The following is a 12,712-nucleotide window of genomic DNA, read 5'->3' as shown; positions in this document are numbered from 1 at the left end:
AAATTAATTTGACGAAAGGTAATCTTCTTGTCTGACTTCTCTTTCAAATTTGGGTTTCTCACTTTCGGCATTACGTCTAATGGAACATTGGCAGCATACAAAATTATTTTGCATTCGAGTCGTCTTTCTCAATGGCTACTGGTACAGACTCCATTTGAACTAAGTCAAGTGCATGAATCCCAGACAAAAACTGAAAGTCAAACATATTACTCCGTTTTTATTCATCCACTGCAAATTGGAGAAGGCTGACAGATGCATCGTTTTCCATATCTTCGCTGTTTCCTTTCTGGTAAAGGAATTACGGCATTGTTCAAGTTTTGCAGATTCGCCTTCTTTCGCAAACATTTTGTAAAAAATGTAGCACGTTTCTTTTCTTTTACTCTGCCCCCGGTTTTATGGCTGACGTCGAGAAACCACCGTCTTCCGGAATCTTTCTATTCTTCATACATCCATATCTCGCCTGATATTAGTTGCGGAACGTTTTTGTTTTCATTATTATCTAATTGAATGCAGGTTCATAGCTTCAACTATAAAAACACTGAAAGAACGCTTGGAATGTTTCTACAAATGCAAGAGGTTGATAGAGCCTTGGCGCTAAAATAACCATTTATTTTATTTCCATTACTTTATATAGAATCTTTTTAAGTCTCATGTGAAAGAGTTGTGTTAACAGTTATGGCAGGAAAAAATATTAGATTCTAGTGCCTCACGTTGTGCATCAGGGGGGCGACGGAAAATGGGTATCCGGGAGGAGCAGAGATCAACCTTCCGAGCCATGTATGCATCACACTTCACAAAATGGACATCGTCGACATTTAAGAAGTGTTCAGAGCAAACCATTAACATGCGCCAATAACACGGAATGAAGAGTGGCGTGCCACAGTGATCACAAAGGGTCGCACAGTCAATATCGAAGGTGAACTCCTTGGGAGCTACAAACCGGGCAGGACATTCAGATAGGTGAGCACTCTTGAAGAATGCATCAGAATCATATTAATTTAACAGGGCGATGAGAACTGATGGTTTGTGATGGCATGCAACCGAATGCGAAACAGTCTGTCGTAGAGCTTGCACTGAATGCTCGCTACACCTAAAACAGCAGCTGCAGATGGTGCGATATGTTCTACAGGCACGGAAAAAACAAACGTCCAGAGGCTGAATTTGACCAGTGGTTCCAGGTGGTATGAACTGCAATGGCAGACACTCTACAAGATGGCTAATTTTTTGCTCTGGAGTATGATTATTGTACACTGTCCAGGAATCAAGCAAAAGCAAGTTATTTTGACCAGCTACTGGCCAAAAGCAATGCTCGTACCATAGTAATAATTCTATTACGCCCATTTGCTCTCGCAAAATCACGCACACGAGAATGAACCGTGGCAGACAGAGCACCTCCAACTTGTCACAACACAATTAATCATCCAGATTAATAGTCGGCATAATTGTATACCAATGCGTTAAGGCACTGATGTTAGTTGATCTTAATACAAATCTCTTGGTATCTCTAATTTTCAGGATTCGTTTCATATGCATTTGCCCTTCAAATTCTGAGTGGTCCGAGTTGAAAACAAATTCCCTACGCAACGATAGGATAAGTTTGCTTATCTCATCCACAAATTTTCGGGTCGATTCCGCAGTTTGTTGTCCATCGTCAATTTGACGCATCGTTTGAAATTTCGTTATCTTACTTCTTCCAATTCTATAGCACTCTTCGAAGTTATACAGTCATCCACCGCTTCCCATGAAATCTGTACGTCCCGCGCAGTTTGATGTGCATAACATAAACTGTATGGAGCATCCATGAAACGCGCGAATGCCAGTTTCTGCAACAAGCTTTTCTGATTCACTAACTACCCGCTCCTTGGACAACGATTGTTCTTTACTACGCTTCACTGAAGACGGGATCTGTGATTCCCCGTCCGACACGGATGATGAACTACACGGCTCTACACCTTTTTCAGTATCACTTTCACTTGTTAAGCACTCCTCATGCACTCGTACACTGTCGGCGCAGTCGAGGAATACGGCAGCACACATTCCACTGACTCATCTTGCAGAAACAGTAATGTTTCATCTGCCACTTCTTTCTTTCTCTGCGAAATTCGTTGGGTTCCTTTCTGACGAAATGTCAACTTCAGCCACTGTTGTGGATTTAATGCAATGTTTGCTTTGTTTATCGTTGCCATTGTTCTGCTTTACTCGTCGACTAAGCAGTTCAGGTGCGATCCGTAGCGTCAGCAGCTCCACGCTGTGCTCACTATTGGTTACCTCCAGTTCAGCCCCCGTTTGCCATCAGCAGCCGATGTTGTGGTTGCTTGGCAGACAATACGTGGGTCCTCGAATGCCGTGAACACCACTGGCCTTTTACGGCCTCACACGCAGGGGATCCCTTTGAAGATAACGCGGTTGTCTCGCTTGTTGCTACATTTCTTCGGAAGCCTCAACTGATCTTCTTCCAAATCGTCCTCTGCCAGTCCTTCTATCCTTTAGCAGATAATTTGTGTTAACATTTTACAGTCATGTCTTCTTAACCTCATGGCCCCGAAACATTGACACCAGTCAGCGTCGCCCTGCTTTGATATTGGGATTATCACTTTATTATGGTGGTCCGAGGATATTTCGCTTATCTCATACATCCTGCATAACAGATGGAACAGTTTAGTGGTGGTTAATAATTCTGACTGAATGGCGTCTTCCCCAGGTGCCTTTGTTTGAGTTAGATTTTCCAGTGCTCTGTGAAATGTTTCTCGCATTATCAAACCCATATTTTATCTTCATCTACTTCCTCTTCCCTTTCCATAATACGGTCTTCACATTACTTTTCTTTATATAACACTCCCAATTTTCATACTTCACTTATCTGGTTGGAACTGACGTGCCCTTTGATGTCTTGGTGTTTATTGAGCCGTTCCTATTTACTCCAAAGATTTTTTTAATTTTAAATTTCCTATATGCCACGCCTGTCTGTCCCACAGTAATGCAAGCTTCTACAACTTTGTATTTGTCCTCGCATTTCCTGCTATGCCAATTTTCAGTTTCTATAAATCTTGTTTTTTAGATCTCTGTATTCCTTTCTGCTACTGCATTTGCTACGTTTTTGAATTTTCCCAGGACATTAGTTAAATTTGGCATCTCATGTGTTTTATAATGTTTTTCTACTGGTTCTTGCCTTTTCCCTACTCGCTCCCTTGCAGTGTTTCGTGTATCATCTCTCAGAGCTGCTCATTATTCGTTTATTGCGTTCTTGTCGCCTATTTCAATCAGTCCCCTGGAAATCTTGACCGCTTCTGTATCTTCCAGATAAGTCGGACTCGATCTCCTTCATTTCCTACCTAACTGTAATTTCTTCAGCTTAAATATGCATATCATAAATCATAAACTATGTGCAGGGTCCAATTTCGCTTGCGGAAATGTTTTAAACATTAACATACAGTTTCTAAATCTCTGTCTTACTATTAAATAATTTACTTGAAACCGTCCAACGTCTCCAGATGCCCTTCACGTATAAAGCCTTATTTCATGATACTTAAACCAAAGAACATACGCACTTCTAGTAAGATGGATGTGGGGTAATATCAGGGGCAGCAGAAAATAGTATAACGAGAATAGAATTCGCTATGGAAAGGAAAGAAGGGCAGAGAATGAACTGCTCTGAACAGTTTAGTGATGGGATTGCTCTCATCATATCCAACAGCAACCCAGTGGCGACAATGATAGTTCATGTATGGATGCCAACGTCACAGTTGGCAGATGATGAGTTAGAGAAATTATATGAGGATATCGAACGGGTATTTCAGTACGTAAAAAGGGACGAAAAGGAACGAAAATCTAATACTCATTGGGGATTGGAACACGCCTGTGGGGGAAGGAATCAAAGAAAGAGCTGCAGGAGAATGCAGGAACATATGGGCTTGACAGTAGTAATGAGAGAGCGGAAAGACTAATTGAGTTCTGCAAAAAATTTCAGCTAGTAATAGCGAATACTCTGCTCAAGAATCACAAGACGAGGAGGTGCAACACCAGAAGATACCATGACGATTACATCACGGTCAGGAGGAGATTCCGAAACAAGGTATTGGATTATAAGGCTTACCCAGATGCCGATATAGACTCACATCACAGTTTAGTAATGATGAATGGTCTGAAGTTTAAGAGAATCGTCCGAAAGAACCAGCGTGGGAGGAGGTGGAGAACTGAACTACTGAGGAATGACGAATTACTTTTGCAGTTTGCTAAAGATGTGGATGCTGCGCTAAGCAACAGGAGAAGAAGCAGTTCAGTTGAAGAGGAGTCGGCATCCCTGAAAAGGGCGAACAGAGATGTCGAGCAGGCTAACATAGGTACAAGGAAGGTAACTGCAAAGAAGCCTTGGGTAACAGAATAAATGCTTCATTCGATCGACGAAAGAAGGAAGTAAAAAAATGTTCAGGGAAAGGCAGGAATACAGCAGTGTAAATCCTTTAGGAATGAAATTAATACGAAGTGTAGGAGAGCCAAGGCGAAATGGTGGCTGCAGAAAAGACGTGAGGGAATCGAAATAGAATTGATAGTTTCGGGACTGACTCAACACATAGAAAACTCGACAGAGCATTCGATGAAATTAAAAGCAAGTGAGTAACAGCGAGAGAGCAATGGGAATTCCACTGTTAAGCGTGGGAGAGAGGGAACGGATAGGCGGAACGATACGATGAAGGTCTCTGTGTGGGAGGATTTGGCTGATAACGTGACAGAAAAACAAATTGGAGTCATACGGAAGACAGGGATTTTAGTGTTAGTGTCAGAATTTAAAAGACCTATAGAAGTCTTGATGTAGAGGATGTAGATAAAGATGAAATGGGAGATACGATACTGCGTGAAGAGTTTGACAGAGCACTGAAAGACCTGAGTCGAAACAAGGCCCCTGGAGCAGACAACATTCCATTGGAACTACTGACGGCCTTGGGAGAGCCAGTCCTGACAAAACTCTACCATCTGGTGAGCAAGATGTATGAAACAGGCGAAATACCCTCAGACTTCAAGAAGAATATAATAATTCCAATCCCAAAGAAAGCAGGTGTTGACAGATGTGCAAATTACCGAACTATCAGTTTAATAAGCCACTGCTGCAAAATACTAACTCGAATTCTTTACAGAGGAATGGAAAAACTAGTAGAAACCGACCTCGCGGAAGATCAGTTTGGATTCCGTTGAAATACTGGAACACGTGAGGCAATACTGACCTTACGACGTATCTTAGAAGCTAGAGTAAGGAAAGGCAAACCTACGTTTCTAGCATTTGTAGACTTAGAGAAATCTTTTGACAATGTTGACTGGAATACTCTCTTTCAAATTCTAAAGGTGGCAGGGGTAAAATACAGGGAGCGAAAGGCTATTTATAATTTGTACAGAAACCAGATGGCAATTATAAGAGTCGAGGGACATGAAAGGGAAGCAGTGGTTGGGAAGGGAGTAAGACAGGGTTGCAGCCTCTCCCCGATGTTATTCAATCTGTATATTGTAATTCTCTCAGAGACAGCAAAAGACTTGGAAGCGGAGTTGAATGGAATGGATAGTGTCTTTAAAGGACGGTATAAGATGAACATCAACAAAAGCAAAACGAGGATAATGGAATGTAGTCTAATTAAGTCGGGTGATGCTGGGAGAATTAGATTAGGAAATGAGACACTTAAAGAAGTAAAGGAGTTTTGCTATTTGGGGAGCAACATAACTGATGATGGTCGAAGTAGAGAGGATATAAAATGTAGACTGGCAATGGCAAGGAAGCGTTTCTGAAGAAGAGAAATTTGTTAACATCGAGTATAGATTTAAGTGTCAGGAAGTCATTTCTGAAAGTATTTGTATGGAGTGTAGCCATGTATGGGAGTGAAACATGGACGATAAATAGTTTGGGCAAGAAGAGAATAGAAGCTTTCGAAATGTGGTGCTACAGAAGAATGCTGAAGATTAGATGGGTAGATCACATAACTAATGAGGAGGTATTGAATAGGATTGGGGAGAAGAGAAGTTTGTGGCACAACTTGACCAGAAGAAGGGATCGGTTGGTAGGACATCAAGGGATTACCAATTTAGTATTGGAGGGCAGCGTGGAGGGTAAAAATCGTAGAGGGAGACCAAGAGATGAATACACTTAGCAGATTCAGAAGGATGTAGGATGCAGTATGTACTGGGAGATGAAGAAGCTTGCACAGGATAGAGTAGCATGGAGAGCTGCATCAAACCAGTCTCAGGACTGGAGACAACAACAACAACAACAACAAGTAGTCTCTGCTCAGTAGTCTGAATGGGCAACGATATTATTCCGGAATGTTTTGCCGAGGATGATACTATCATTAAACCACACAGTTAAGCTGCATGTGCCTGCTAAATGTAACGGCAATACGGAAGGTAAAGTGCCCATTACCTAGCTGTATGGTGAAAACTTGTGAAACTGAAACCTCTGCTCATATACAGTCGGGACGATTGTAGGCACCTAACATTTGACAAATAACGTTTGATCCATTAACCATATAGCTAATTCGATTTCACGGAGACCCACAGAGGAGCCATTACTTAGTGACTGGCGTATTATCCTAATCGCATTATTCACCAAGATACAGACATCAAATTTTCCATTGAAGTACGTCACTTTTTCTCTCCAGAACAGTATTTCCTATGAGTAGATGCAATGATGAGGCTACCTGATGCTCTGGCAAGATGTTACGAACAGAGCTGCAAATAAATTTTTTTGCGTTATGGTTTGGTAGGTTTGGCCGACTGAAACATAACTGAATCAATGTATGAGTGGGTCAAATATGTTGAGCGGTATACTGGACTCCATTTGCAGTATGTTTTCCACAGAACTTTGACGTTAATCTTCATTAATTTAAAATGCACCACATGTGTTGTTATATTCCTTGACACGTCAAGTGAAAAATCACATAACCGAAAATGAAGGTCAGGGTGTGGGAAACAACTTCCCCCTGTACTTGTTTCGAATGATATAAAGGATGATTCAAAAGGCTGCGCACAAACTCAAGGAGCTGACAGAGGAGTCGAAATACAACTATCGAACAGGAGCTTATAGTTTTGGAAATAGTTGCATCCTTGTTAAGTGGTACAACCGCCACTGCAGGTGCCAGCCAGCCAGCAGAGGTCCAGCCGGCCAGCCCTCCAGCAGCGGCTCCGGCTCCATCCGCGGCAGCAGCTGCGGCGTCCCTGCCAGCCGCCTTCGTCTGGCTTCGTCCGGCTTCGTCCGTCCCCGGTTTTTCCTCTCTCTTTTTCGTCCTGTACTGTCTTAGTTTCTACCTGTCGTCATGTCAGCCCCCACCACCACTGCCACTACTACCACCACAGCCATAGGTTATACTTCGCCCTCCGCCGCCACCACCACCATTACATGGTGTGCTCAGTCGCCCCCCCCCCCTCTCTCCACCCTTCCTTTTCTAACTCTCCTGTCACCCTCGCTCTTTGTCGCCCCTCCCAGCTTTTTCCTCCCACTCCTCTCCCTCTGATGCTTTCCCTCCACTCCCCCAGCCTGTCACTGCAGCTCTAGCTAGGGTGGTGGCCCGACGGGCCACTGCCCGTGCCCAGCTCTCCCCATCGCCTTCGCCATAACCGTCATCGCCGTCGCCGTCGCCAGCTCAGGCGCCGACGACTGCGTCCACGCCGGGACATGCCACTTACCGCCACCTCCCTGTAGCTCCCGTCCCTCGTGTCACCACCCACCCTTCTGCCGCCCTTAAACGCCCTAGTGGCACCACCACCTCCTCTTATCCCAAAAAGGCCCCGCCCTGTCCTCCTTCCCTCCCAGGATGCCATATGGCTGTCTCACCACCTGGCCCTGCTCCCTCCACCTCCACCTCCTCCTCCTCCTCCTCCTCCCCCCTCTTCCTACAAATACCTCCTCTCCCATCCCAATCCTTCCCTCCTCGAGGCCCAGAACCTCTCCCTCCTCCTCTGCCAACACTTCCCTGGAGCCCACATCTCCCTCCTCACTCCCAGATAGGACTCAGTTCTCATCTCCTCCCCAGCCCCACCTTCCAAACTGACATCCTCTCCCGCATCCCCATCTCCCGGTTTGGCCCCAGTGTCTCCCTCACCCCTGCTCCTTCCCCATCTCCTACCCACCAACCCCAACCCCCACATCGGCCACCGACCCGCACCGCCGTGATCACTCGGCTTACTCTGACGATCACGGAGGAGGAGGTTTTGGCGGAGCTCGAGGCACATCCCTCGATGGAGGTGCTGAAACGTCCCCTCAGAAAAATTATACACGACTGTGCTTAAACTGACACACAATATTTTTTCGCGCAACACAATCTGACTTTCAGTAATCCCTACAAGAGAATGGCCCTGACTAACATTAACCTATATTTTTCACATATCGCTTATCTCAGAAAAATCTTGGTTACTCCAACTACTGCAATACAGCGAGCGCCACTACTCCCAGCTAAATAAAAGATTCAAACTACAGAAGGCACTAACTACTGATAGGCATACTAAGCAAATGAAAGATTTTAATAGCGGGCAAACAATGTATTTACCTTAATAGTTATAATATATATATATATATATATATATATATATATATATATATATATATATATATATATATATATCAGTTCATGACACCAGTTCTTACAAATTTCAAAACTCCGCCATCTCTCTCCCCACGTCCACCACTGATGGCGGCTCACCTCCAACTGCGCCACGCTACGCGCCGCTAACAGCCAACAGCTCAACACTACAATGGCAGACAACAATGCAAACCAGCCACAGACTGCACACGGCACAGCCAGTGATTTTCATACAGAGCGCTACGTGGCGGCGGCGTTACCAATAAAAAAACCTAAACAGCCTACTTGCATAGCCCCATGCTCCCCACAAAAAAATTTACAAATTGTTTTGGGCAGTCGCCAATACAGGTTTGAAAATTTTTTGCATAATTACAATAACAAAGAAATGAAATGCACACACTTTCCGATACAATGTTGGTCAAAAGCTAAAATTTTCTCACAGTCCATAAAGACAGTCCTGATCATTCATCAAAGTAAAATTGTAGTGTTTTTCTCAAAGTCTGAGTAATAAAAGAAATTGCAATTGGAAGTAGTGGATTTCTAAGCAGTCTTGAAGAAGTAGTCTTGTCCTTCCAACGAAAGACAGTGCTGACTCTTGACATGCAGACAGGTAATGGGCCACAGCAGTGTCAGTCGACGTTGAAGACTGTCGGTAGGTAGGTCATCGCAGAGCAGACCCACTGTAGTCCTGGTAGAGATTACTGTTGGTGGGCCACCAGAGGTGCAGACCCACAGCAGTCCTTGTAGAAATAATGGTATTGGTGGCTCATCAAAGGTGCAGACCCACTGTAGTCCTTGTAGAGACTGCCAGCAGCCATCTGTTGCAACTGTGCTGGTGCACATTCACCATTGAAGAGTTATGCAGAGAATGCAGCAAGTCCATAAACCACCACTTGTCCACTCACAAAGAATTTATTTGAAATGTCCTTAGAACCAGCAATGCTGTTATCCAGTCCCTTGCTGAATTATTAACACAGGTGCAAACACTATCAGTCCCTGCTTCTCACATATTGTCCATACACTATGGCCAACAGAAACGTGTGCAGTGAAATGTAACTTACAAGTTACTTAATTTGATGAACTGGTGTCAATTACAATTTTATAACATAAGAATACAATAACAAAGGTACAAAATACATCATTAAAGAACTTAGAAATACAGATAACATTTGTAGTAATGGGGGCTTTACAAAAGAATCGAAATAACAAATACATCAGTGTTACAAAAATTATGACATAAGTACATACATAAATGATCAGAATAACTTTTGAAACATCAACTTCACACATGAGCATTAGTACAAAATAGAATAAATAATGTGTAAACATCTTTATGAAGTAAATAACATGTTATTAATGCAAATTATATTTGAGGATAACAGTATTCCTCATCATAGTGAATGTAGCTTAGTATTAGAAGAGAAAAAATTCTATGAAACAGTGCACAGAGACAGGAAGAAAACAAACACACAAGGGTACACAAACACATAGTGGGATAACACAAGAGGAAAGGGCAGGGTTTGTTTTCAGTTTAACATTTGGTATTGCAGTCCAACCCAAAATTTCATTCCATAGATCTTTCGTCTTATTTCAACATTTGTTTCCACCAGAAAATCCTATCCAAGCATGCTTTCTGTATTTGTATGTTTACGTATTTCTTACTTCATTATTTATTTTCCAGTATCTTACCTCATCATTTGTTTCCAAGAAAATCCTACCTAAACCTGTTGTCTCTAAACCCTACTGTTTTGTTCATATCCTATTTCGAAATCCTTTTTTGGCCAAACCATTTTCTTATAGCTTCTCAGCGCATTTCTTTCCGTTCATCACAACTCATTCACTTACATAGTCTACCCCCTCTTAAGCTAACTTAAATCTACTGAGCTCAGATGCTTAACTAAGGGACGAGGCAATGCAGCAGCACAAAGCAATTAATACAAATAGCAATGACAAAAAAGTGCAAGTATGCAAAGCAAGCAGCAATAAATGTAATAACTTATATCTAAACCTGACAAAGCTCAAGCAGAAAAAATATTACAATAAAGACAACAATGCAGAAAAGGGAAATGTCTATTCACATATTAATATCTATGTCATTAAAGTGGTGCACCACTTCTTACTCTACCATAAAAATTACCAAGTACTTGAAAAGTAAATTATGTATGCTGTTATTAGTCCCTTCTTACTGTTCTTTCCTTTCCAAGTGCTCTTTTTTTTTTTTTTTTTTTTTTTTTTTTTGAAGAATGTGGATCATAAAATTATTATCTAACAGATCTGTTGACAGAAAGTGTTCACATTACCAAATACATTTAATTTTATTTTATAAAAGCAATGTTGCAACACACCTGGAAAACAGATATTAAATAAGATAAGCAACGATGTACAAAGTAAAGCATAAAATAGTCATTCAGTAGTCATGAGTTATTTCATAAGTTAGCAGAAATTCTCTCAATTCTCGTAGAAAGACACTTGTCATAATCAGGTGTGCAGAAGTACGAATATTTCCCATCAATTCATAAGCATTTCAGTAAGTAGCACAAAGTACGAGTAATCATATGTTTTCAAGTACTGAGCGTGTCATATTTGCGATGGTCTCTACAAAGGAATGTCAATATCGAGGTTAATGGTCTCTTTTTTTCTCCACCTGTGCCTCTGAAAGGCACACACTAATGGCTTTTTCTCAAGGCGGCTGGTACACCTGGCCGCTCACAACGCTTTACGTCACGGTCACTTACCTGTCTTACCGAAATATTTACGACAGCAGTTTCCACTACAGTGACAGCGTCATGTAAAAATATTTGCAGAGGCTGAGAATTTGCGTTACAAAAGTGTAGAAAATAAAATCCTATAAATATAACAGTGTCCAAAAAATTTTCGACAACATTGTAATACATTCACGCATGTACACACATTTCATAATTCCTAAAGTACGATTCTTGGTTTCCAACATCCTTTTCCACAAATCAGAGCCCCTAACCACTACTCATTATTCCTTACCTTATTACAGGGTGTTTCAAAAATGACCGGTATATTTGAAACGGCAATAAAAACTAAACGAGCAGCGATAGAAATACACCGTTTGTTGCAATATGCTTAGGACAACAGTACATTTTCAGGCGGACAAACTTTCGAAATTACAGTAGTTACAATTTTCAACAACAGATGCCGCTGCAAGTGATGTGAAAGACATAGAAGACAACGCAGTCTGTGGGTGCGCCATTCTGTACGTCGTCTTTCTGCTGTAAGCGTGTGCTGTTCACAATGTGCAAGTGTGCTGTGGACAACATGGTTTATTCCTTAGAACAGAGGATTTTTCTGGTGTTGGAATTCCACCGCCTAGAACACAGTGTTGTTGGAACAAGACGAAGTTTTCAACGGAGGTTTAATGTAACCAAAGGACCGAAAAGCGATACAATAAAGGATCTGTTTGAAAAATTTCAACGGACTGGGAACGTGACGGATGAACGTGCTGAAAAGGTAGGGCGACCGCTTACGGCAACCACAGAGGCCAATGCGCAGCTAGTGCAGCAGGTGATCCAACAGCGGCCTCGGGTTTCCGTTCACAGTGTTGCAGCTGCGGTCCAAATGACGCCAACGTCCAAGTATCGTCTCATGCGCCAGTGTTTACACCTCTATCCATACAAAACTCAAACGCGGCAACCCCTCAGCGCCGCTACCATTGCTGCACGAGAGACATTCGCTAACGATATAGTGCACAGGATTGATGACGGCGATATGCATGTGGGCAGCATTTAGTTTACTGACGAAGCTTATTTTTACCTGGACGGCTTCGTCAATAAAATGAACTGGCGCATATGGGGAACCGAAAAGCCCCATGTTGCAGTCCCATCGTCCCTGCATCCTCAAAAAGTACTGGTCTGGGCCGCCATTTCTTCCAAAGGAATCAAATGGTTCAAATGGCTCTGAGCACTATGCGACTTAACATCTGTGGTCATCAGTCGCCTAGAACTTAGGACTAATTAAACCTAACTAACCTAAGGACATCACACACATCCATGCCCGAGGCAGGACTCGAACCTGCGACCGTAGTAGTAACGCGGTTCCGGACTGAGCGCCTAGAACCACGAGACCACCGCGGCCGGCCCAAAGGAATCATTGGCCCATTTTTCAGATCCGAAACTGCATCATGCTATCTG

Source organism: Schistocerca gregaria, chromosome 2 (genome assembly GCF_023897955.1).
Source record: "Schistocerca gregaria isolate iqSchGreg1 chromosome 2, iqSchGreg1.2, whole genome shotgun sequence".
NCBI classification, from domain to species: Eukaryota; Metazoa; Arthropoda; class Insecta; order Orthoptera; family Acrididae; genus Schistocerca; species Schistocerca gregaria.
This window is presented reverse-complemented; position numbering follows the sequence as displayed.